The sequence below is a fragment of the Stegodyphus dumicola genome, chromosome 4 (genome assembly GCF_044657685.1).
Source record: "Stegodyphus dumicola isolate Sdum_Otavi_A_Nest chromosome 4, ASM4465768v1".
Lineage (NCBI taxonomy): Eukaryota > Metazoa > Arthropoda > Arachnida > Araneae > Eresidae > Stegodyphus > Stegodyphus dumicola.
In genome coordinates this window covers 255,994,998-256,021,385 of record NC_140771.1, presented here as the reverse complement: position 1 = coordinate 256,021,385, position 26,388 = coordinate 255,994,998, and the positions used below count along the sequence as shown (strand labels likewise).

At 36.0% G+C, this 26,388-nt stretch overlaps 1 long non-coding RNA gene across 1 annotated transcript; it reads right to left on the bottom strand.

Annotated features, from left to right (window-relative positions):
- Positions 1-1,377: 1,377 nt before the first annotated feature.
- On the bottom strand, positions 1,378-25,950 carry LOC118203707 (uncharacterized). The gene is made up of 3 exons (XR_004760624.2): positions 25,690-25,950; positions 1,793-1,951; positions 1,378-1,683 (listed from the first exon to the last, which is right to left on the bottom strand). It is a non-coding gene; the product is annotated as an uncharacterized LOC118203707 (long non-coding RNA).
- Positions 25,951-26,388: the final 438 nt, after the last annotated feature.

Below are 26,388 nucleotides of genomic sequence, written 5' to 3'. Positions count from 1 at the left end.
ACTTGCATAAAAAATAAAGCTGATAAGATAAAGTTCATTGGAGATATATTTCTGAATATCATGATTTGCCCGAACGTCAGTAATTATCAGATAACATTAGACAGCGGATGGTCTTAATAAATGTTAGACCTTAATATGCTTACAAAGGTAATTTGTAGCACAAAGTAGGTCAAACAAAGTTAAACAAAGTCGGTCCCGCGCCGTGCCATTCAGCTGTTCAGCCGTATATCCGAAATGGCGCAAAATGTATACTTTTCATGACATATACTATATTTCCGTGTAACGAAAGGAATTGGGAAATAATAAACAATGTTTAGGTACAAATAGTCATTTTAAGACGTCTAAGGTGTAATCATAATCAATTTATCAGTTGACAAAAATAATTGCATGATGGGTATAAGAGTTTTTAATTCTTTATACGAAATTATACCTGAAACGTGTGAACGTAACGGAGCTATACGAGGAAGTAACATATCATCCAGTTTCGTCACAAACAAGTGAAAAAGACAAAATACTTTACAATAAAATGAAAAATATTCTATGTAGAATAACTCCAATTACTTGCTCTGCTTGGCATTTTATACACAAATTCCTCACCACGAGTCAGACTCGTAACTTTTGTTTATGGCACAAATTCTTTATCACGAGACAGACTCGTGATAGGCAGTTATAGGCCAAAGGGTTAAGAGCTGGATTTTGTGAAGAATGAATTGAATTATAGGAAAAATATAAATATTTCGAGTTCATAAAATTAATTTATAATTACTTTCATAAATAAAGCAAGTTAATATATTCAACAAAAATGAAGAGGTTAGTGGCAAAAGTTTAAAATTTTTAAACGACGATAAATTTAACTGATGACCTGATTTTTAAACGCCACAAAAATATCTTGATGAACTGATTTTTAAACGGCGAGATGAACTGATTTTTCAACTGCAAAAAAAATCTTGATGAAATGATTTTTAAACGGCGAGATGAACTGATTTTTTAACTGCAAAAAAATATCTTGATGAACTGATTTTTAAACGCCGAGAGAACTGATTTTTAAACGGCAAAAATATATCTTGATGAGTATACTTTTAAACGCGGAGATAAACTGATTTTTTAACGCCAAAAAATACGTTGATGAACTGATTTTTAAACGGCAAAAATATATCTGGATGAACTGACTTTTTAACGCCAAAAATATATCTTGATGAACTGACTTCTAAACGCCGAGATAAACTGATTTTTAAACGCCAAAAATATGTTGATGAACTGGTTTTCAAACGGCAAAAAAATATCTTGCTGAACTGATTTTTAAACGCCGAGATGAACTGATTTTTAGATGCCAACAAATATCTTGATGAATATTTAAACATAAACAAAAAAGACCCATAAAACCGTAAAACAAATTTATTTTTACTTGTACACACCAGATGACTACAACAACATTTGTGTTAGAAATACAAAACAAAATGTAAAATTTACATCCCGCATCTCTGGAGATCAAAAAATTTTCCAAAAGCCCCTTTCCGGGTGGCACCATTCTCCTCTTAAATAATAATCTCCTTTTCTTTTTTTTTTTTCAAAGCTGCTTTATGTGCCACCCGGACGTTTTCTTCTCTTCTCTCTTTACTTACTTCTTGACTTGGGGGGCCCCTCCTTTTTTTTTCACTTTCTCGCCTTCTTCTTTCGTTCAACCTGTAACTTACAACAGATCTCTTTATTACAGCCCACTACTTTCAACATTTATAATTCATTACATCACATATTATTTTGTATTTCACAATTAGAATTCAATACTACTTACCGAGGATAGAACTTGAGACCGTTTCGTAGAAGCGAAGTGTCTTGCCAATCTCTCTCTGGGGCCCCGCAAGTAATTGATTCTCTTCGGTATTTCAGTCTTCCCACTTCAGGAGTTCTGCATACAAGGTAAGTTTTTTTTTTTCCCCCACTCTTCAGCAATCTGAAAATAAAAATTGTTATTATTGGTTACAGTTATAAACGAATATCTAGATTATGCGAAAAGTAAAGTTAAACCGGACTTTCTTGCCCTCCATACTTTAACGCTCAAACGTACGCAGCTAACACGTTCCTCAAAGCACTAATGCTGAAATCTCAATGTATAACCATATTTCATTTAGATTTTGAGGATTATTATTTATTCTAAGCTGTCAAATTAAAGACAAAACTCGCACTTCATTCGTACGCACATAGAGGTGGCGCAAGATCTCAATATAGATTTCAGTAACTTCAAACCGCAATCATTCAGTTAATAGACTGCTTCATCAAAGATGTACGGTGTTAACAATTTAATCCGAAGAACATTTGCTTTCGCTTTCGAAGCGATTGAAAAAGATTTGTTGACACAGAAAATTCCAATCAACCGTTCTTTCGCTGCATGACGTTTGACGTTATGCTTGAAAAACCGACAGTTTGCGTTTCACTCCCTCTATCTTCTATAGCTACCCCTTTAACATGGTACCCTTGTCCTACTCAGTACAGCCAAGAGGAATGGGAGCTTGCACTGTTTATTAACGACTCCAGGTTAAAACCTGAATTGCAGTTCTAGGCAACTGGAAAGAACCAAGAACACGCAACTTGCCTTACCTTGTTCATACAAATGCAGGGAAGCAGTTGCATGGTTTGCAGTGGAATCATCAAACATATTTCTTTCATACATCAAATATATGAACAACGTATGTAAGGCTGTTTAGGGATGCGATTGGCCCAGACGGGTTTTGGTAATGACTAATAACGCTGGTGTCAGAATTTTCGGAAACAGAAGATATCTCTTCAGTGGACAGACCAGTCTGTTCAACACACTTCAGTCCTACTAAGCATGCATTGGATAAGAAAACTGCACCGAGCCCGATGTCTGTCAGGATCTAAATAGTGCACATTCTGAAGACTTGCATGGAATTCCAAAGCAATTCACTGAACTGTGTGAAGATCCCGTATTCTGTCCGAAGTCACCATACCACATATTAAATAAAGATTTCTCTGTCGGTTCCTATAAATACGACTTAAAATTTAATGTTTTGAGATTGATCAATTGGCAAACATGGTGATTTAAAGCAAGTATTATAAAATCCCTCATAACCGCCAATATCAAAATAAAGTAGTTTTGAAGATCTAAATTTAAATCCGAAATTTAGGCCTGTGAGATAAAAATATATGAAATGGGATAAGAAGAAAATAAGCTGGCTACTAATATATAAAAGGAATGGGCTAAGAAACATGGAAAACATCTGTGTTGCGTTTCTGCTGCCCACCATAACAAGTCTTATCCAACCAATGAATTATCCAGATTGCAAAGGAACGAGCGACCAATTCCATTTTTGCTCCTTGCTATACGGACTCTGAAGGAAGGAATTTTATCTCTACTCTAATAAAAGACCTTTATAAATTACTCGGCATAGACAAAACCCAAGCGAATCCTTTATACCCACAGCCATGGTAGAGAGGTTTGACCGAACTACCTTTAGTAACCACTCGCTAATTCTTTCCAGAAATCAACAGTACTGGGACCACATGTTAACTGGCCCACCGTAGTGCTATCCCGATCTCAGACGCCCTTCCGTCGTCATCTTTGCGATTTATTGTTTGATTGCTCTTCGCATCGCCTGAGGTGCCATTCTCCAGGCATGGTTTCAAATCGTGCTCAATTTTGCTCGACAGCAAGTGACGGAGAAGATTAAGGCCCAGTTCGACACGAGAGCTACAGGACATCAATTTAACAAAAATGACAAAGTGTGGTTATGGAATCCAATTCGAAGGAAAGGAGTTTCTCCTAAACTACAGTCACCCTCGGACGGTCCTTACACAATCCTGAACAGGTAAACAACTAAAAGTACATGGGAGCACCAAACACTTCACTACCGAATCAAACAGGTATTGTCCCAATACACTAACCAGCTAGAGTATGAAATACTTGAACTAAGTATATGCTATTTCTAAGTAATACTGAAGTTATACATCGGAGTTGTTAATTTAAACATAAGCAGATAATAGCATAAAATTACATACAAAGTTACACAAACTGTTTAGAATACTCATTAAAATATTCGATTACGTAAATATAGTAGAGCTGATATTTTGAAGATCGTTGTACTGGAAATTTTACATTTTTATGGAAGTATATAAACATACGCGATTTGATTTTGCTAATATATTGGGAGTCTGATTCTTGTTATGTGACATTTGTTACAGGGCATTATTTGTTATTTGAGCTCAAATCTTTCAAAGTTTATAAATAAAGCTCATGGTCTCAGCTCAGTAAGTTAGGTATTTTGGAGCAATATGGAAATTATTAATGTATCGCGGAGTCAATTATTCGTGAGTGACCTAGACATTGCTCTTTCGTTTCGGCTTTATCGTTTTCGGACTTAACTTGTGAATCGGCATAGGTCCAGTCCTAAAGCACCGAGCTTTTTTGCGTACCTTCAGAATGATTTTTGGATATAGGTTGTGTTGAGCTATCACCAGTCTTCTAAACTTTTTTTTTTCCAATGAACAGTAACAGGAAAAAAAAAAAAAAAAAAAAAAAAAAACAGCTGTAACAGAGTCCATTAATCTAACATATCTCTTGCCTCCCAGTAACGCTCGGCGAAAAAAGTCTTGCGCAGAGTAGGACAATGAGATAGATGTGCGGCATCATCTGTGAAGATGATATTATAGGCAGTCATGTCCGGTGGCAAGGCGGAATTCAGCGACGGCTCTACGCCTTGGGCCATTACACAAATTCGGGATAACATTCTTCCAAGACTTATGAGAAACACGATTATAGAGATCTTCCTGAGCACCTACTTTGATAGATCTTTTAATAAGGTCCCTAATAGCATGGAAAGGCAAAGGACGAGAAATATTCTGCATGATTAAAGCACCCTTTTTTGCCGAGAAGTCGGCTTTCTTGTTACCTGGAATCCCACAGTGGGTAGGAACCCACTGCAGGACTATAATTTTCTCAAGCGAAGCAGGGCTTGTAGATGATGTCGACAATCCAATATATCCTGTGATATAGGATTTGCATCTGAAACGATAACCAACAGAGCAGCTCGGGAATCACTGAGTATAACAACTCTTGTGAATTTTTCCAAGTGGCATGGTAGCTGGTACAGAGCTGTGCGAATCGCAGCAATTTCACCGTCAAACGCAGTACCTGGTCCTATAGGGATGTAAAAAGAGAAAATTTCCAGTCTTTTAAGGGGACTCTTACACCTTAAAACCCACAAGATCTTCGATTATCTAACTGTTGCAAGAATTGGGATAACTTATTTATTTTAAAAGCAATTACTTCCAACTTTGTACAGCTGACTACGTAATATAGCTGATCTCTGAAATAGTAATGAGAAAGTTTGTGTTGCCACAAATATTTTTATAATTTAATACGCTTTGTGACACAATTTTTTGTCATGTTTCCACCTTGCGCGCACAGTTTAAAACATTCTGTTACATATTTTAATTCCATATTTAATATGTAGCTTTTATAACATTTGGAAATTACTATGAACCAAAATTTCTAAGAATATCATGTTAAATTTTTATTTTATTTGGAGTTGAGTTTATAAAATGTATTTTATTAAAAAAAATTGTAATGTTTTCGTCCGTAAAATTTTTTAATATTAAAATATTCATCAGATTTTTGGTTCAGTTAGAAAATAGTGTCCATATAAAGAATTCCATCCAATTTCAAGTATGTACCATTAGCCATTTTTAAAATATCATGCGCGCGAGGTGAAAACATGGCGAAAACTTTTGTCACAAAGCGAATTAAATTACAAAAATATTTGTGGCAACACAAACTTTCTGGTTACTAGTTCCCAAAGCAGTTATATTACGTAGTCAGCTGTAAAAAGTTGGAAGTAATTGTTTTTAAAATAAATCAAATATCCCAATTCTTGCAGCAATCACATATTCCAAGATCATGAGGAGTTTAAGGTGTATGAGCCCCCTTAAAGTTAGAATCTAGATTGGTGGGTTTCCGAATGTGTGAGACGGCAGAAACATAGATAATGGTCTGCATCTCCTTTGACTCCACACACACCATTGGAGAGATTCCTTTTCAGAAAATAATCTGGATATGGGACATGACCGGTGAGGTAATAAGTTAGAAAGAGCTTGGAGCTTCAGATTTCTGCCGATGTTTGGAAAGAACCAAGCTGAACGGCGACGTAGTTCGGATCCCTAAGTCATCAGATTCTAAGTATAGATCGTTCATTACGTTCATTTATTTATTGACTTGGTGTTTGATTTGTTGTACGTTATTTATTGAAATTATTATTTTAGTATTGCATTGGTGTTCATTTATTGATTTTCCTTAGTTGTAATTATGGCTACCTGTCCGGGAGTCTCACTGCCCGGGATACGCAGTCTTTGGGAAGGGAAAATGCTATGAATTTTGTACATAAGGTAAATAATTTTAATGAGCCTATGCGTAAATTGTAGTACCTCCTGTAAATTGTAACGTGAAAGGCCTCAGAGGGCGAAGCATTGTCACGAGAACAGGGCTACAGGGTTAAGTCCAATTTAACATCATAACGTTAACATTATAACGTTTGGCTGCCTTGCCAAACTGACGAAATAGCACGAAGTATTGTCGCCAAGCTTAGCGACATTTTGGCCCGATTCTTGTGTAACTCGATCTCTGTGTAATTCTTAACTGTGTAAACCTTACAACAATTTCAAGAAATCGAAGGTAGTGGAAAGTTTTCGGCGAACAGGGGAAAACTATAAAAAATTGGAGAAAGCATTAGTTTTTCAATTTAGTTTAGAGTATAGCTCAGATCACTCTGCGAGCTTGTAATATTAGCGGTCATAAAAGTGGCTTGCAATCTTAATGATAATAATGGATTTACTTTTGTAATATTATTTTATTATTCAAATTTTATTCCGCTAAATGAGCAGAAAAAGGCTGAAGTTCCAGAACTGTAAAGGGTTTTTGGAAAAATTAATTTCAGCAAGCTCTCATCGGTGCGCACATAATAATATAAAAAAGAGTGTCCTTTTTTGTTTGTAATTCATACAAATCTATAATTTTATTCAGTGTTTCGTATTTGTACATGGCTGAATTTAGTTGCCCAACATGTTTGATAAGCGAGAGCTGTTAGGCCAGTCAAGGACATGTTGGAAAGTCTTGTTGTATGTCGCCGACCATTGTCCTGTCGGAAAGCAGAACCTGGACCATAAGCTAGCACAGGCAGTACGATCGACTGCAGAATTTAATCAACATACCTTTGAGCAGTTAGAATACCTTGCAGCATGAGTAATGGTGAACGGCTGTCTCATCTCATCGCTCCTCAATCTATCACACCCTGTGTTCTGCTCGGTTACAAATGGTACATTGGATCGCTCACCTCTCCGTCTTCAGACACGTACACAGCGGTCATCAAGTATCGACAGAAAAGTGGGATTCATCACTGAATATCACTTTCTCCGATCGGACACTGTCCAGCTTGAGCGACAGCGGCACTATGTAAGACGATACTGCTTATGGTGGAATGTCAATGGTAAGCATCTTAATAGACGTCAAGATCATAACCTCAGCGTCACATAGTCTGCTGCGAATCGTATGCCTGGATATTTCAGAATCCCTGCGAGTTTGCAAATGGCATTTAATCGCTGATAGCATAACATAAGCACGAACACACCACTTTGACCAATATTCAGATCCGTTTATTCAGCCAACCTGCCTCTTTTATCCCTATGATGCGACCCTTCTCCAAGTCTGACAAATTGTTTGTAACGTCGTCGAGTACGTCTTAAAGGCATCTTTAATTGCAATGCCACATTACAAATTTATTACAATCTATCCAAGCCGTCAGCATATCAGAGGTTGTAAATGCTTGTCCCTCATCACACCTGCCCTTTAACATTCTACCAGCTGTAAACTTCAGACGCGCACTGTATCGCTCCTCTATTCTGAATGATGCTGCAAATTTAATCATTTACTTAACAAACCACATTTGCATGCTGTGTTTCGAGATTGCTTTTTTTTCCAACAGTTTTATGTTTACAATGTTCCCACTGACATTTACTGTTCCACTGACAAAAGTATTTTTCCCTTGCTATGTAATTTCTTTTAAAAGAGATGACGCATAATTCCATGAACCAGATCATGAGACTAGTTTCCTTTATTGTAGCTCTCGAGATAACAAACCAGGTAAAAAACATACAGAAACTGAGGAAAATTTAATCAAAGCGTGTGACGTGAAAATTAATAGATTGAGAATGTGGTGGAGTTCCTGGTGCATAACCTGAAAGATTATATATGCCGAATAGACGTAGAGACACTAAGTTAATTTAAAGCAGGAAGAAGGGAAAAATGGGCAGTGCTTTCGCCGGGACTCGAACCATGGACTTCAAATACGCGCCGAGTGTGCTGGCCATTACGCCACGAAGGCATGCTAAGCGGGAGAAATACTTTATATACTTCCCCCTTTAAAAGGGCGACTGGAGATTAAAGGACCCAATCGCCAGATCCTGGTGGCGGAGAATCATCATCCAGCACCTTTTTTAGTTCGGGTGCCGCCGCAGAGACAATAGGTAATTTTTGAAAGTAGGAGAGATGAAAAGTGAGCAATGCCCTCGCCGGGGTTTGAACCACGGACCTTTCGAATACGCGCCGAAGAAATGAGGAATGAAATGGTATAAAACTTGCACCAGTTTCATTATTAGAAAATACAGACCAAGGAACGATGAGCGGTATGGTCATGGGTATCAAAATGTTGTACAAAAGACGAATGCCATTTGGCTTATTCTTCACTTCAAGATGATGAGAGTTGTAGAATAAGGTTAGTTGTATGTGCACTGCTTCCATCTCTGTTAATATATCTTTGTGAATCAGATGTTTTAAACGGAATTAGATATAACTACCTTGCAAATGAACATGAAGCAGCAAAGTAGACTGGAAGTGAAACCTAACCTATACCTACTAATGCTGTCTCAGATTTGGTGGGAAAACAATAATTTCAATTTTCCATTGATATATCCAAAAATTTTAAAAATAAATAAAACAAATGCAAACAGAAATAAGAATCTCATCATCCTGATTTGAGGCTGCAGCAGACTTGGTAGGCACAAGCATTTTGTTGTTGTTATCAGATGTCAAAAACAACTGCAAACGAAAAGTTACGGACACCTTTAAAATCACTCAAATGAACTACAAGTTCTCCAGATGAACGAATACGATAATTTTAAAGAATAACAGCTATTTTATTCAGTTAAAATGCAGCCTTAAATTAGCATTGCTAACATAAACATCATCAAAATAAGCTGAGAACGCTGCGTTCTAAACATTGCGTAAAAAGAAAAAAAAAAAAAAAAAAAAAAAAAAGAATATTTTTCTTAACAATAATAATAATCGTTGCCATTCAACCACAAAAAAGTAATAATGGAAGTATAAGTTGAAAATCATAGGTGAAGTAGTAGTTAAGTTTAAATAAGTTAAATAGTTAAGTTCGGAAGTTACACAATTTCGCTCTTTAAGAGGAATTCTGTGTCAACAGACAGACTGGCTCTAGCAATATGTTTGTTATAGACGTAACTTGGCAAACTGCCAGCTTACAAAAGGCCTGCCATTCGACGCTCTACAAGATCTTTAATGTGTGTGTTAAATTGCCCTTCTTATTTAGGGCTGCTGTGCGCTTCTGGCGCAATTTAAGCTCTGATCAGCTTTAAAGAGAGTTTTGTGTGAATAGCTTATCCAAACACCTTGAATGGAATGAGAGATCCCATTCAAGTTCCTTGGTGTCGCAAACTGTGTATTTTGGTACTCCAAAAAGCAGATGTTTTATCTGCTCAGTTTAGCTTTTGCTTGGAATGTATAAAAACATAGGAGTGAAGATAAAAGGACAATAATGTAAAAGTGTGTCCCGGATTAAATGTGGATTAATGTGTAAAAGTGTGTCCCTGATTTAAATGCAATGCATATTTATTAATAATTTTAATTTAATCTTTAGTAATATGTGTAACCGTGTAGTTTAGTTTATAATATATGGAGGCCCAATAGCGGCCAAGCGGTAAAAGTCGCTGAACACTGGTAGCGGTCCGAGGTTCGAATCCCGCGAACAGGCTGGCTGCGTGGGTGTTTTCGTGGTTTTTTCCACGTGTAACGTGTATACGAGGCAGTTTCCCTTAGAAAGTCCTCCACGAAGGTATCCCTCCCCTTAGGCAGATAGCCCTAGCGCGTTGTCATAATTAACATACACCATATAATACATGGAAATTACAGGAAGCTGTCGTGATTTGTAATTCCCAAAGTGAAAATATTAATAAACATTTGCATTATTGAAATAAATAAAATATTTTTCTTACACCATGTATGGCATATTTTGGTATGGAATAATTGTTCGCACGCCCATTTGCAACCAAGTCTTCATTAACTTTTTGACTACTAACGGAATATGTATGTCCCATTAAAAGTTTAAAAATTACTTAGAATTTTCTCACTGTTGGAGATCGTCTTCCAATAGTTGGAAAATCGAGACGCCGCCGTCTTCGTTATACACAAATGAACGTAGCGAAAAGAACAAATATGAGCTGCCCAATGTGTAATGTTGGGTTATGCAAAGAATGATTTTTACCATGTACCATACGATGTAAATCGTTTTCATATAATAATGTTTTCCAGAATAATAGGTGTGCTTACTGTTAAGTCGATTGATACTTGTGGGACATACGTAGCTTACCGTTAACTACGGCTGGGACATACGTGTCCCAGCCTTTGGCTTGAAAACCAATTGTCAAAAAAATCCGAAATGCTAAATTTACATTGTTTATCACATATTTTGTCCGCTTCGATAGAAAACGAGGCAAAGACAATTTTTTTTTAAGTTGTAGTCAAAGTAAGCGAAACACCGAGCATATAAATTCTGACATGCTTAAACTGAAATTATATGATTGAATGAATCTTGGTTAATCACTGCTTAGTTTTCTTTTGCATGAAATATTATGAAGCAAATTTTTATTTTTCGTAGGTTGTACTAATACTGTCTCATTTGAGGACACTCTACAGCTTCTCTAACGGCAGGAAACAGAGATCAGCAAATATGACGGAAATGGTGGCCATGGCCATGGCATTACCTCTACCTTCTATCAACGAAGTAAGATTGGAGAGCCGACATGTTCGTGACGCGTCTCGCATTCGAATTTCGAGTGGCACACTGTGAACTCAGATAAGGCGGAACTTGAAAATAAATTTCAGTAATTAAAGTTGCCAAAGTTTTATTTTAATTTTCCATTATTTCTTCCCAGAGTGTCAGAACTGTTGGATTACACAGCAGACGATCTGACAGGTAAAAATATGTACGCACTTTGTCATGGACAGAACGTACCAAGATTAAGGAAATGTCAGGTTGACCGTGGTGAATAAAAGGGTTTTCTTGACTCGAATCCATTATTTCTTTACAGAAAAATATATGTATAAAGAAATAGATGTATGGAAAAATAATTGGTATGTCATTTCAGAAAAAGTCCGATTTTGTGTCAAAATACCTACATTAAATTCTGACATGCTTAAACTGAAATTACATGATTGAATGAATCTTGGTTAATCAATGCTTAGTTTTCTTTTAGATGAAATATTATGAAGCAAATTTTTATTTTTCGTAGGTTGTACTACGCTAACAATTTTTCATTTTTCGTACGTTGTACTATGGTTGAACAATGCTATATATAAATCTAATACGTATCTTAAGTCGCGCTTTCGAGACATAAAAACCGCAAGTTGAATTTCGTCATTTCGCCCAGTAGAAGGGGACTATAGAACTGTTCCTTTTTCTTCATAGTGTACATGCCATGCATCTTGAAGAGACAAAATTTACTTGTCTTGAAATAGAAATCTGCATAAGGTCTAAACTTATTTCATCACTAAATTTGAAGAATGAATGGAATGCATTTAAATGTATAATAATAATAAAGTTAGGCATATGTGTCGGTAGCACTCGTGGCATAGGCACGAGTCCTTATAATTTTCATTTAACCACATTGTTAATCATAGATGATTTTGATTCTGGATGTTCTGCTGCATTTTGTGTAACAAATAGAATTGATTACTCTGCCATCAGATTATTTTTAATTCTATTAGAAGTAAGTGTGTCTAAGTCTGTTTCAAAACTTGTAAAACAAGAAAACCACCAGACAAAAAAGTTAAATTGCAAAGAAGATTTTTTTTTTTCAATAAAGAAACAAATACTTGTATAGTAAGTACCATTACAAAAACTTACTGATGCGAAAAAGTAGTTGATAATTTGAATGGTCTCCAGTCTTCTGACTGTGAAGCTGTCAATATTCATTCGGGTTTTGGTCATTCATGTGCAGGTGATTTATAAATAGTGATATTTAATGTTTAAAAATTATTCACATAAGAGCAAATATATTGATTTGATTTTAAAATTGGACCTGCTATTCAGTCCCAGTGGCCCTGGTTTCCGAGATTGTCTGTTTTTAAATAGCTTTCTGGAAATAAGTGCTTCTAGGACATTTACAGAACAATTTTTTTAAAGAAAATTATAAAACATTGACAAGTTTGCTGTCCAAAATAACGTATTGAAAGTAAAAATTTTCTTGTATTTATGCAATTAGTTTATAATTTTAATCTTACTCATATTTCAACTTGCTTAACTTTGTGCATGTATTTTAGCAATTATTATTTATGACAATTTTCCACAGATGTTAAGTTTTGCTTTCAGCTGTATTGCCATGTAAAGATCTTTTCCACTTTAAGAGTCATCGATTTTTAATCTCAAGAAAAGTATTATTAACAAATTATAGTGTTAACAATACTTTTCTAATTGAAGACAATAGAAACAGAAATGTTATTTATGTTCTGAATTTTTCTAGATCAAATTGCTTTGAACTAGAAATGCATTTAAGGGGCTTGGACTTTGATTAAAGACTTGTTCTTTGATCACCTCCCATTTAATGAAAAAAACTTCGCTGAAGAATTTAAAAGTTTAGAAATTTGGAATTCCATATACCGTATATACCCGTGTATAAGTCGACAATCTTAAGGAAAAAAATATCAAACTTTGAAGAAGAGGTTCGACTTATATGTGGGGGAAAAAAAAAAGAAAAAAAAAACCACCGCCGATCAATAACAAGTTGGCGAACTTCATCATTAAATATATCATTCATATGAAAAACAAACACAAAATTTTTATTTATTCTTTGTTTACCTCTTAGTTTTTAGCCCAAAGGACGTTAGACCAGAAGGGCTATTAATTATATTTCGGCATTTTGCGTTGAAAACTTTAAATGTCTGTTCACTTTTCAAATTGTTCCCACCCAATATTATCGCCCTGTGTTATATTTAAAGAAATTAAATAATGAAGAATCTACATAAACGTATATATGTTTCTCACATTGTGATAAAACCACCAGAGCCATCCAATTTTGAAACGTAATCTTCCACCGAATATGGGCACGTTTAAGCCCCAATTTGGAATCTGAAACTTGTTTTATTATGGATTTCATATTTTGTAACACTTCAACGAATTTTTGATTAACAAACTCAAGGACTTCAAAGCGAGCCATTGCAACATTGCAGAGAAAAAACATTTATCTCCAGCGCGCAAGACTGTGTATCGGAAATTATAAAGGTACGCTCATTTTAAAATTATTTTGCGATATTGCTGTTGAACAGAATTTTATAATTTAAGGACGAAGAAATCGGCTATGATCGCGGCAATGATGTCGCTTGTAATTCACACTCAAGAAGACTGAGGTTCGAACTCCGCGGAGTACATCCTTGTACTGAATGTCTTTACAAACAGAATAGACAACATACAGATGGTACACAATCGTGTCGCAAAACGCATCAACTCAATGCAGCTTGAGCTTGGTGCGCGAAATGGTGCATTGGTGTGCGAAATGGTACAAATAGGGCGCAGCCCCATCCACCTAATCGATTTTATGACAAACAAGGGCTGCGCCAAGCAAAAACCACAAACGAGGACATCCAGCATCCCGGCCATGTCCCGGCAACAGGCAGTAAAATTAAAAACAAACCTAAAAACTTCAAAAACTTCAATTTAAAAACACTATAATCGGAAAACCAAAGGGTGTTAAGGGGTTCCGGGTAACAAGAAACATGTAAAGAAAACCAAGAAAATAAACTAGAAAACATCACAACAGGAAAGCAAGAAGAAAGAAAAATAAAAACTAATCAAAATGGTGGTTAGTAAAAACAAAATATAAGGAAAGGACAAAACAATTACAAACCACTCATTCTCAGAACAAGCAAAAGTCCAATCAGCACACAATCGATCGATGTAAAGTGTAAAAACCTCCAACCAACAAAACCACCAGCAAAACCGGAAAAGTAAAATCACAGAACTCCAGAAACCGCCACTACCAATAATCCGCCTAAATATGACCAGCGGAAGGATCATACCAACAAGCCGCTGAGATACTAGTTCTCAGCGGCATATTAAATTAATATTTAATAATTACTTAATACTTAATGGCAATATGTAAAGTTTCAATGTGTACATTAGAGTAAACGTTATCTAAGAGATTTCTCTTTCAATAACAAACAGTATACAAAGCCACAATTAACATTGGTAATTACTCCATGTGATAACCCTACAAAACTATAATACATTTAAACTGAACATGTTATAGCCTCAACAAAGTGTGTGGTTGGAAGTGTAATTATATAATAAAAGACACAAAAAAACAAATCATTTTGTTTTACAAAAGCAGAGCTGCAACACTCTCAAAATCCTTAAGCTTAAAAATATACATTAAAAACACTGATTGCATAAAATATACCATATATATCAAAAACAATGAGATATATACAAAATACATTAATTATATAAAAGCATAAAATACACCACATACAGCACTGAATAAAATTATGTTTAAATTCCATATAAACACCAATATCTCAATCTAAGATCATCATCCAACACAAATTCAAAAACAACTTTTATCAAATAAAAATACCAACATCAGAACGATTATTATTTAAAAAACACATAAGTTCCCTTGCAAATTTAAATTCTTTTTCAGTACCTGTAAAAATCTTAATAAAATTAAATGGTTAATCTTCGAATTATGGTAACTTGGCAATTTTTTGGCGAAAATTTGGCGACCAACCCTGCTACAGCAACTTGCTTGTTTTTTTGGACGCCATTTTGTTTTCACAAAGGTAAAGGTTTTCTTTTTTTTTTCTTTTTCTTTTTTTTTTAACTTAACATTTTTTCCCAGCAATCTGCTAGCCGAATTACGCTTATGCTAGAACTTTTATGGAACAAAAGTGCTTAATCATGACGAAGATTAGGTGCAAAATTGGGAGAAAGTGCAGAATCGCAAACTGCTTGCCGCGTTTTTAAGAATTGCACATACACGGTATCCATGTACACGTCGACCTATTTTCACTTAAAAAAATCCCAGAATTGCACAAAAATGGTATTGCACACACTCTTAACTTTATCCATGTACACTGTTAAAGTCCTAGCTAGTAACTTTTATCGCCTTACCAAAATGTCGCCAAACTACCTGTTACCATATTCCAAAGATTAGCCAATTAAATTTTTTTCGTATGTCATAAGTAAGCGTACATTCTTCTACATAGTGCTTTACCGATCCGACAACTCCACAATTATGACATTATTCATTCTCTTGTATGCCAAATCTTTTAAGATACACCGGGAAGAGCCCATGTCCAGTAACGATTTGATTAAAATCCAAATGACAAGAAATACTTTTATTAAACATAGGTTTTAAGTAATAGGCATATTCTTTTCTTCTATTCGAATTATTCCAATTATCATACCACAAATCAATATAATGCTGTTTAATTCTAGTAATAACCATTTTTCTTGAAGGCTGGACAACGGAACACTCCCCGGAAACATCCAAAGTCGCCTCTTTGGCCAACACGTCGGCCCTCTCGTTACCTTCAATACCCACATGGGACTTAACGCATCTAAATTTAATATCATGCAAACCTTCAATTTCTTTATATAAACACTTAATATCCATAACTAAAGAGTTATTACAATCGTAGCTTTTCAAAGCCTCTAATCCAGATAAACAATCACTATAAACTACAATACTATAACTCTTAGACAGATTTTTCTTAATCCATTTAAGAGCAAAATAAATAGCAGCAAGTTCAGCCTGAAACACAGAATTAAATTTTTCTAACTTTATCTTTGAATAATCAATTTCTATACCATAATAGTAAACAACAAAAGATAGGCCAACACTTTCCCCAAACCTAGAACCATCAGTGAAAATATCTAGTTCACCAAAACAATCAAAATTCATATCATAATTAATGCTCATTCTCTTGGCTGGGTGCAGGATTAACATTATAAAATGCAGTACAATCAGCTAAATAATAACGATAATACATAAAATCTATCTTACATGTAGATAACAGAAATTTATCATAAAAGAACTTATAAAATATATCGAGAGGGGCGGCGTGCCGGCCAATACACAGGCAGTTTCAGTAGAAGCTGTTCTAAAGCACCTAGCCAGTGACAGCAGCCAGGGCCGCTGAATCGTCAATAACTTATTCCTGATTCTCAACAACTCCGCCGCTCTGGAGCCCCAACAACCAATACCGTATAACACAATAGGAACAACAACTACTGTATAAATAGTTCTAATAATATCTCTCTTAAGGTCAATGACACCCGCTGGAAAATTTCTCTTATAAAATAAGAGTCTGTTCTCCTTTGAATTTCCTTGAAATGTGACTCGAAGTTCAGTTTATCATCTATTATGACTCCCAAGTATTTAAATTGTTCGACTTTTTTTAATAATGTTCCTTGGAATCGTAATTTGGGAGGTCTAGTCTTCCCCCCCCCATTTGAGAAAAACAAAAATGATGTCTTTTGTAAGTTGAAGATGAGTCTTTCTGTTAAAGCCCATCTCTCAAGAACATCACACACCAATGTACGAGTAAATCTTTTTTCTAATTTTTCAAGAGACACATCGTATACCACACAAAGTATGTCATCTGCATAACAGATGATTTCAACACTCTCGGGAAGACTCGTATTCAGCAAGTTGTAAATTATTGCACCCTAGAGCAGCGGAGCACCCGAGGACCCCTGTAGGCAACCTTTATTTAACCACTTCAGAATCCCCACCATATGAATAAACAATCTTCCTATTGTGAAAGTAGCTACAAAAAATTTTTAGTATATTGCAAGGAATCTTAAAATTCACGAGGGTGGAGAGCAGCGATTACCTTATAATGGAGTCAAAGGCCTTTGAAATATCAAATGAGACAACAGATACATGATAATCTCTTTTTTTCTCAGAAATAATATTGATCAATTTATACAAAGCATCATTGGTTGATCTGCCTGCGACAAAGCCAAATTGTCTATCCGAAATAAAATTTTCTCTATAGAAAAAATGATACAATCTATTGGTGAGAAGTCTATCCAGAACCTTACTAAAAAATTTTAACAAGCAAATTGGTCTAACCGCATGTTTATTTTTCGGTATAAATATAATCCTTGATATTTTCCACGCCCTCGGGAAAACAAACAAACGGAAACATGTATTATATAATAAAACAAAAAAACTCTTCGTAATACTTATAAAGGCATTTCACAACCAACGCAGAAATATTGTCCAGTCCAGGAGCACTTTTATTTCTTAGTTTATTAATTACATATCCGATCTCATAAGAAGTAAAAGGCAGATCATCAGCACAATAATTTGAAAATTTTAACAATTCATGATCAATAATCCCATCCTCAAACTCACCACAGTCAAAATTCTTATTAAAATACACTGGTGTGCAAAAATTAAGGACGAAGTCGAAAAATTAGCATATCAGCTGAACGAAGAGGCAGAGCGGACAGAAAGACCAATCAGAAAATTAAGTAAGGTGATGTACGGTAGTACATGAGCAGATATGCAGGTAGACGTAATCGGGGAGTGTCTGAGTAGTATAAAGCATGTTGTCGGTGTAAGATCAGTATTTCTGGCAAAGAGATTGCACGCCGTATAGCAGTTAACCGTATAGCAGTTACCCATCCCACCGAGTTGCTGCCTCAGCGAGAAATGGCGAATAATCAATCTGTTAGACGACATCTGGATGCTTTTACCCGAGGTCGAATCATTGGGAAGTTGGAGGAAGGCCGCAGTGTGACAAGTGTGGCTGCAGAGTTCGGAATTGCTCACAGCATCGTTTCACGACTTTGGAGACAATTTCAAACTACAGGAACAGCTATCCGGGGGTTTAGTAGGGGTCGTCCACGAGGAACCACACCCGCAGATGACCGGTATATTGCCTTACAGGCCAGAAGAAACAGGCGTCAGACAGCGGGAGAAATCGCTAGACACACGACACAGCCGACTGGACGACCGATATCGCGTTTTACCGTGGCCAGAAGACTGCACGGTGGTGGTCTGTTTGCACGACGCTCTGTACGGTGTGTACCTCTAACGCCTGCCCATCGGAGAAGGCGTTCTCTGTGGTGCCCGGAACACCGGAATTGGAGAGACAATGAATGAGGACGAGTACTCTTCACAGATGAGAGCAGATTCAGTCTGAGTAGCGATTCTCATCGCATACTCATCTGGAGAGAGAGGGGAAGCCGCAATCATCCCTCGAACATCATTAAAAGGGACAGGTATGGAGGTGGCGGTGTTCTCGTTTGGGGAGGCATCATGCTTGGTAGTCGTACAGACCTTCACATCTTCGACGCAGGTTCAGTCAACGGGACCCGTTATTGTAACGAGATTCTTCTTCCATATGTGCGTCTTTTTAGAGGCGCTATGGGTCCGCAGTTCCTTTTCATGGACAACAATGCACCATGTCATCGCACAGTAGCTGCCGAACAGCTCTTAGAGAGTGAGGATATTGAACGTATGGATTGGCCGGCACGATCTCCGGATCTCAATCCCATCGAGCATGTATGGGATTTTCTAGGCAGACGCTTGGCAGCTCGTACTTTACCACCAGTAACGATTCCGGAGCTTCGATTGGCGCTGCAAGACGAATGGGCAGCAATGCCTCAACAACTCATTGACACTCTCATTCTCAGCATGGGCAGACGCTGTGAAACCTGCCTAGCAGTCAGGGGAGATCATATCCCCTATTAAAGACCGGATGTTTCTTGCTGGACACCCATCACAGGGATGTTTCGGCCTTCAGTCGCATTGTGCTCCATGCTACTTTTTCAATAAAGCTTCTTTTTATCCCTCTGATTTCTCTTTTAGTAAGTGTTGCTTACATTACTCATGTCCTTACGTATTGGGGATCTTACGGTATTAAATGTGTTGATTTGGAAAGCTTTTGTACAAAGTTATATTGAAAAAACCGTCTCGTCCTTAATTTTTGCACACCAGTGTATTCCTCAATAACCTCAGTGTATTCCTTATATTCACCCTCCTAGACTCTACTCATTATCTGTGGAAGCTGACGCTTTCCCTGGGCAAATCGAAAGTAACAGTCATGATATACCTTATTTTCCAAAAAATGTTTGATTTTACTCTCATATTTACTCTTCTTAATCTGCTTTCTATAAAGTGCCATTTCTCTTTCATATAAAACTTCTCTCTTATTTCTTGTTTCTTCATCAATATCTCTGAACTGAAAACTCTTTCTCAATGCTCTCGTCCGTAGCTTCATTCTTTGCAAACTCGTATTCCACCAATAGGTTTTCTTGACCTTATTTCCACGTATAGTCAGATACCTCTTAGCCCTCTGGTCAATCAACCTTTCAAAGTCATCCACAAAATTCTCCAAATTATTTTCATCATCAATTGATCTCAGTCTATCTATCATTAATTCCATATCCAGTTTAAGTTTTTTACAAAATTTATTTATTCTAATAACACTTTTTGTAAAAACAGTACTCTCATTTCTCACAGGTTGAACATCCTCAATATCAACAGAAACATATCTATGGTCGCTAAGACTCTCCTCTTCATATATCTTGAGTTCAATACGAAACGGGGAGAGAGAACTGAGAATCAAGTCTGTCCAACCTTCCCCCACTGCGGAAACAAAAGTTGGTAATGAGTCTGATTGATTATATAAAATAATATTATTCTGTATTAAAAAATCCATAGTTAAAACACCCCTATCATCCACAGTCCTAGAACCCCAATTAAAATATTTCGAATTAAAATCTCCAGCAATAAAATAAAATGTATACTTCTTCAAAGCGTCTTCAAGTCTTATCAAATGTAAATTCAAGTTTTCCGCAGGGGAGAAGTATGACGACACAACACCCATTATAAAGTTCTTCATCCTCAAGGAGATGGCTACTATCTCATTTGTTTTATAATCTATAATAAATTCAATCTCTTCTTTGGTAACAATTATGGCAGATCTTCCCCTTACGTCATGCACCGCTCTCCAACCCTTTTTACTTCCTTGTACGAAGTAAAAAGGAAGTATTGTAATCGCGAAAAGTTTCAGTCAGCATATTTCAACGAAAATATCCATTTTGACCGCTATCGAATGCAATTTAACGATGTTTTTGCGTGACATCTGTACGTAAAGACAGAATAAAAGACTCGTATCCTCCATAAAAATTATAAAACTGCTTTAAAATTAATTCTGAAGAGAATTTTTCGTGGCGTCTGTACGAACGTATCTCGAATAACTCAAAAACGAGTAGCCTCAGAAAGTTGAAATTTTGTATATAGGACTATATAATATGTAGATATATAACATGTAGATGTGCACCTCATATTTTGGTTGCAATCGGCCGCACCAAAATTATATAAATATATTTATATATGTATCCACTCTGTTACCCGGCTCAGTGATCTCAGTTTCTTTACTCTTATATGTTTGTAAATTGTACATTTTTTGCTTTAAAAATAATTGAATTATGTTGTTTTTATCTTCCGGTTAAGGTTTTTATGACTTTAGTAAATCTGTATGCAATATTTTTAGAATTATCAACAATTTTAAAGTTGTTTAAGTGCCGCTAAGCCTTTTTTTTATGGCGGCCATTGATTGTTTACATTTGAAACAGCAGACTAGTGAATTTGTTGCCAATCTAGAGAAACTTAGCTTCGCAACAACAAAGATAACGCCTTCATTTATTATTGCGAATTAAATCATGCTTATTCCTTTCTGGAATCTTTTCGAGGAAATAAGTGTTTAAGATTTACTTCGTAATTTTTAATTTTTGCCTTCTTGCGAAGTGAGAACTGAATTAATGGAATGAGAAATACTCAATCGTCTGTGAAAAACTGTGGTACTTACGTATTAACGCAACCAGGCCAAAATTCGCATAAATCGCCAAATTTGGCGACCCTACTTACGGCAACCCTACGTGTTATGGGGCGTGTACTACCGCAGCAATGGGTTTTCGGCGGAATTTGCTGAAAAAAGAAAGAGACTTTTTTGCTTACCGTACCTAACAGAAGCGCCGTTACCCTCATGGAAAATATTTGCGAAACTATCAAGGAAAGAAGCATCATTTATTCGGATTGCTGGAAAGGATACAATACAAGTGAGTTCGAAAATGCTGGATTTCTGCGTGGAACTGTTAATCCCAAATATAACTTTGTGGATCCCAACACGGGCGTTCACACACAAAATCTAGAGCGCATGTGGGGCTCAGCCAAATGGCGCAACAAAAAACAGAGAGGAACAGCCCGTCATCATCTTGACTCATACCTTATCGAATTTATATGGTGCCAAGCTCAAGCTGTTAATGGCGAAGACGGTTTTCAATCAGTGCTAAAAGCAATAGCCAAAAGATTTCCGCCGAAAAAATAATTCTGCAACTTATTCAAATTCGAAACCGGAAGGGTTTAATTGCTATTTTATATTTTAAAACAAAATAATATAAAAAACTGTATTAAAAATTATTTGTAATTAATAAATGTACATTTTCTTTCTATTCATACTTTTTTACTCAAATTTACAAATCGCGCCAACCTGGTTGCGATAATACGTAAGTACCAAAACTGTTTCTCTTTTGTTTCGTTTGCTTAATTTCTTTTATACATCATTCTAGCTTTATTATAGTATTTGAACAGAACATGTGGCAACGGTTAGATAATTCTATTCTTTAAATGATATAAATTTTGTGCATTATGAGTTATAATATGAACGAAATATGGAAACACCTTTAAAAAACATGTTTCTTTGCTTAATATGGTGTAGGAAACCCGTTGGCATCCAAAACAGCTTGCAGTCTTCTCGGAATGGATAAATACAGTTCCTGTATGTTTGCCAAGGGAATATTATACCATTCTTCCTGCAAAAGGGTGGCAAGTTCAGATAACGATGTTGGCGGTGGATAACGAGAACGCACTTTCCTTTCCAATGTAGACCACAAAGGTTCGATAATATTCAGGTCTGGTGACTGTGGTGGACAGGGGAGATGGGACAACTCATCCTCGTGCTCAAAAAACCAGTCCTGGACAATGTGAGCTGTGTCAACAGGGACTTTGTCGTCTTGGAAGACACCATCACCATCGGGGAACAAAGTTTGTACCATGGGATGAACTTGATCGGCCAAAATGTTCACATAAGTCTTGGCAGTCATGTGACCTGACACAGTTATCATGGGGCTAGCAGAGAACCACGATATGGCTGCCCAAACCATAACAGAACCCCCGCCATGCTTCACTTTTGGCAACAAGCAGTCTGTATTATAGGCTTGAGATGGCGTTCTCCAGACGTAAACTCGGCCAGAAGTGGGAAACAATGTGAAAGAAGACTCGTCAGACCATATTACTCGCTTCCACTGTTCTATAGTCCAGGCTTTATGACTTAAACACCACCTTTTCCTGTTACGGGCATTAGCATCACTGATGAGTGGCTTCTCAATTGCAGCACGGCCAGCAATTCCCTGTTTATGAAGCTCCCTTCTAATTGTTTTGGTACTCACAGGGTTCGGTAACACAACATTCATTTCAGCAGTAACTTTTGCAGCTGTGGTCTTCTTATTTTTCGTCACAATTGCCCTTAATGATTGTCTGTCACGATAACTCAGGACACAATTTCGTCCGCGCTGTGATTTAGCAGATGATGTTTTTCCGCTTTTCAAATATGCGGAATAAATCTTCGATACAGTACCTCTTGAAACACTAAACACCTCGGCTACCTTGCTTACGGAAGCACCTACCATACGTGCTCCAACAATTTGCCCACGTTCGAAGTCTGTTAACTCTGACATAATGCAATGACAACCTCACATAACAGTACTCCGACAACAACTGAACTGTTTAGCACATTTACGAAGTTGTATAGGTGGCGTCAGTAGTCAAAAACGCCAGCGCCATCTACATATTTCATTAAAATCAGTCTTTCTTTTCAAACATGCATTTCACAAGGTGTTTCCAAATTTTTGTCCATCCACTGTAATACTGTTAAGTGAATCTAGCGCCAGAGTGTTGCTATGGTAAACAAATACTAGAGTTAATTTTAAAGAATGCATTTATTCTATTGTGGTTTATGCGCTGTCGGTCAAGTATATTTAATTCAATAAGTTTAAATGAAATGCAAGAAAAAATGCGTATAATTTAATATTCCGTACAAGGAAGTCATGTGGTGTACACATCAGATTTTTTAAATATGGGATTTCTGTATTTACATAATAGGGCTCCTGGACAGTTATCAAGTCAAACTTCTGTTCCAAAATATCCTCCACAGCAGCCAACTGGCAAGATGCCACCGTACAGTGATTCAAGTTTATATTTAGCACTTTCATAATCAAGGGAACAGTACAATAGCCAATAATAAAAAACAAAAAATTATAAACCATAAGATAATGATCAGTATAAAATATAATAAAACAGCCCAATCGCAGTTCTAACCCTTAAAACCTAAAATAAATCATTCCACTAAACGTATATGTTCTGAAATAAATCTAACTTCACATTTGTATAGTTCACAATCTCGTGATAAAACATGCTGATGGACATCCAAATGAGTACCATATTTCGAGTTAGAGTTCTTACAGTTTACACAAATCTCTACATCCATTTTACATTTCTTAACTTCGTGTGGTTCAGAACATCTAAAACATACAATTTCATTTTTACAATTTTTGGTAGTATGTCCGAATCGAAAACAACGCAGACACCTCTTCGGATTGAGATAGAGCTTAGCCGAGTATGCCTTCCAACCTATACGAACTCTGCAGTCTTCCAGAACAACTTGACATCGAGGGTCTACACGGAAAACGCGATGAGAAATCTCGTCGGACTCTTTACATTTTTGTCTAAAGAGAGGACGAACATAACTTCCATCACAAACGCACTCCTCCTTCATTTTATCTATAATCTCCTTATCATCTATTAAATTGCATACACCATATACAATAATCTTTGGTTGTATAAACGTTTTCTTCCTTGTAAGTCTATCCCTTAAATTTTCCCTGGATTCAATAACATTCTGTACCGTGTCTACTTCTCTGCTGTCTCTAAACCTCATCACCGTTCTTTCTCGTATGGGAGCTCATTATTTTTATGTCAACATACTCTGGTCTAACGTCAGCAATTAACTCCTCGTATACATCAACGCCATTCGCAGCTGGTTTAACTATTAACTCATTTTCTCTCCAATCATTTACATCCAATACTTTATTCTTTCTATCCTTCATTTCACATGTATCTCGATCTTTCTGCAAAATAACCTTAATTTCATCTATATCCTGTTTAATATCAAATAATATATTTGTTCTTTATTGCACCATATGTCATCTTCAATAGTCTTTAAATTCTGTGAGACAAGCAAATCCAAAACTTTATCTATGCCTCTAGCTAGACCATCGGTAATTTCCCGTGAGACTCGTCTAGCTTTTAACTTGTCTACAAAATCATATAATGATCTAACAGCAACGAGTACACTCTCAATTTTTCCTTCATCGTTAGGTCTATCATCACTACAGTCCATAATTTCTTTTATTTCATCCGATCTCTCCAAAGTCTCTCCCTCAGCTACCACAAGTTTACTGTCCTTATTACTCTGCAGTTGACTCATCACAAAAATCACGAAAGGTTAACACAATTATTCACTAAAATAACTGCGACGCGGCCGTATTAAAGTTTTCAGAATAAAAACATATATACAAATGTAAGATTTACAATAATTACAATTTAAAATTAATTAAAATGACAAGAACTCTCATATATACAATAAAATTCAGTAAAATACAGAGTGGTTTGTATCACATAAACAGAAACTCACACAAAAACATATACATTCTACAAAATTAAGATGATTGCAAAACGCATCCAAAATGTTTCTACAGCACAATTAAATCTATCCAGCTTTAGCATCCGAACAATCCAATTGTATAAATATCAGGAGTAAATAAAACTAAAACACCTTAAAAGCTGAAAATACTGAGCTTTACAAATTAAAATAATCAAAAATACTTAAAAAACACCTCAAATCTCAAAAGCATTCATAGTAAAATATAAAATCAATCTTACATGCGGAAAACCCAAAAATTTTTCCAACGGGCTGCAAAACATATATAATCAGTGCACCAACTTATATATATATATATATAAGTCTCTCCTGGCATAACACTTAAAAATCCAAATTTTCAATATTTTCCAGTTGGCTAAAAGTTGACATGCCCGCGGTGCAAAATCACAAAGATTCAGACGTAAACAAAACGTAGTATCAAATTTTCAAATACAAATAACTTTAAAAATAGGCCATGAAAATAAATCAAATTCACTATACAGATAGTAAAAGATGTATAGAAACTAAATATCAAAACAAAAGTACTTTACCAAGTCGATGTAAAAGAATAGCGGCCAAAACTTCAAAGTCGTATGCAAATGAGCTCCAGAAAACGCATGAAATCCTAAAATGCTTGTAACTCGGTCAAAAATCCCCGAATGTTTAAAAGTAAGACATCTTCACAAACCGGAAGGCCTGTAGATTCCAAATACAGCACGTTTAGACACCAAAAATGAATATGCACAAATATAAAAGCTTTTCTACACAAGCGCAACAGACAGACAGACAGACAAAGTAGACAGATGTCTTTTGTTGCACCCGCTAAGTCTTTCTGCACCGATGGGCGAAAAATCAAGCATAGGTGCGAAGGAAAGGTATATAGAAAGGGGGGCAATTTCGTATTTCAGAGGAGAGTAAAAAGGAACTTCGTATATTTTATACGAGTTCGAAAGGCCAGGAAGAAAAGATGCGACAAAATAAAGTAAAAAATAAATGGCCCAAAAGTAATGGAGACGAAAAAAAAATTTATTTATAATTAAAAAAAAAGGGCCTATAGAAAGAAAAGGAAAGGAAGTAAGAGAATTTGGTTAAAAAAAAAAAAACACGATTGTGTTCATGAGTGTAGTCAAAGTTGTTATCATTTACATTAAATACAGTCTTCCAGGTGCGTGTAATGAGTGTGTTTTGTAAAGCTGAATAGAGGTAAAGATGGGGAAAATTAATAATAAAATAATAAATTTTGGGGGTCC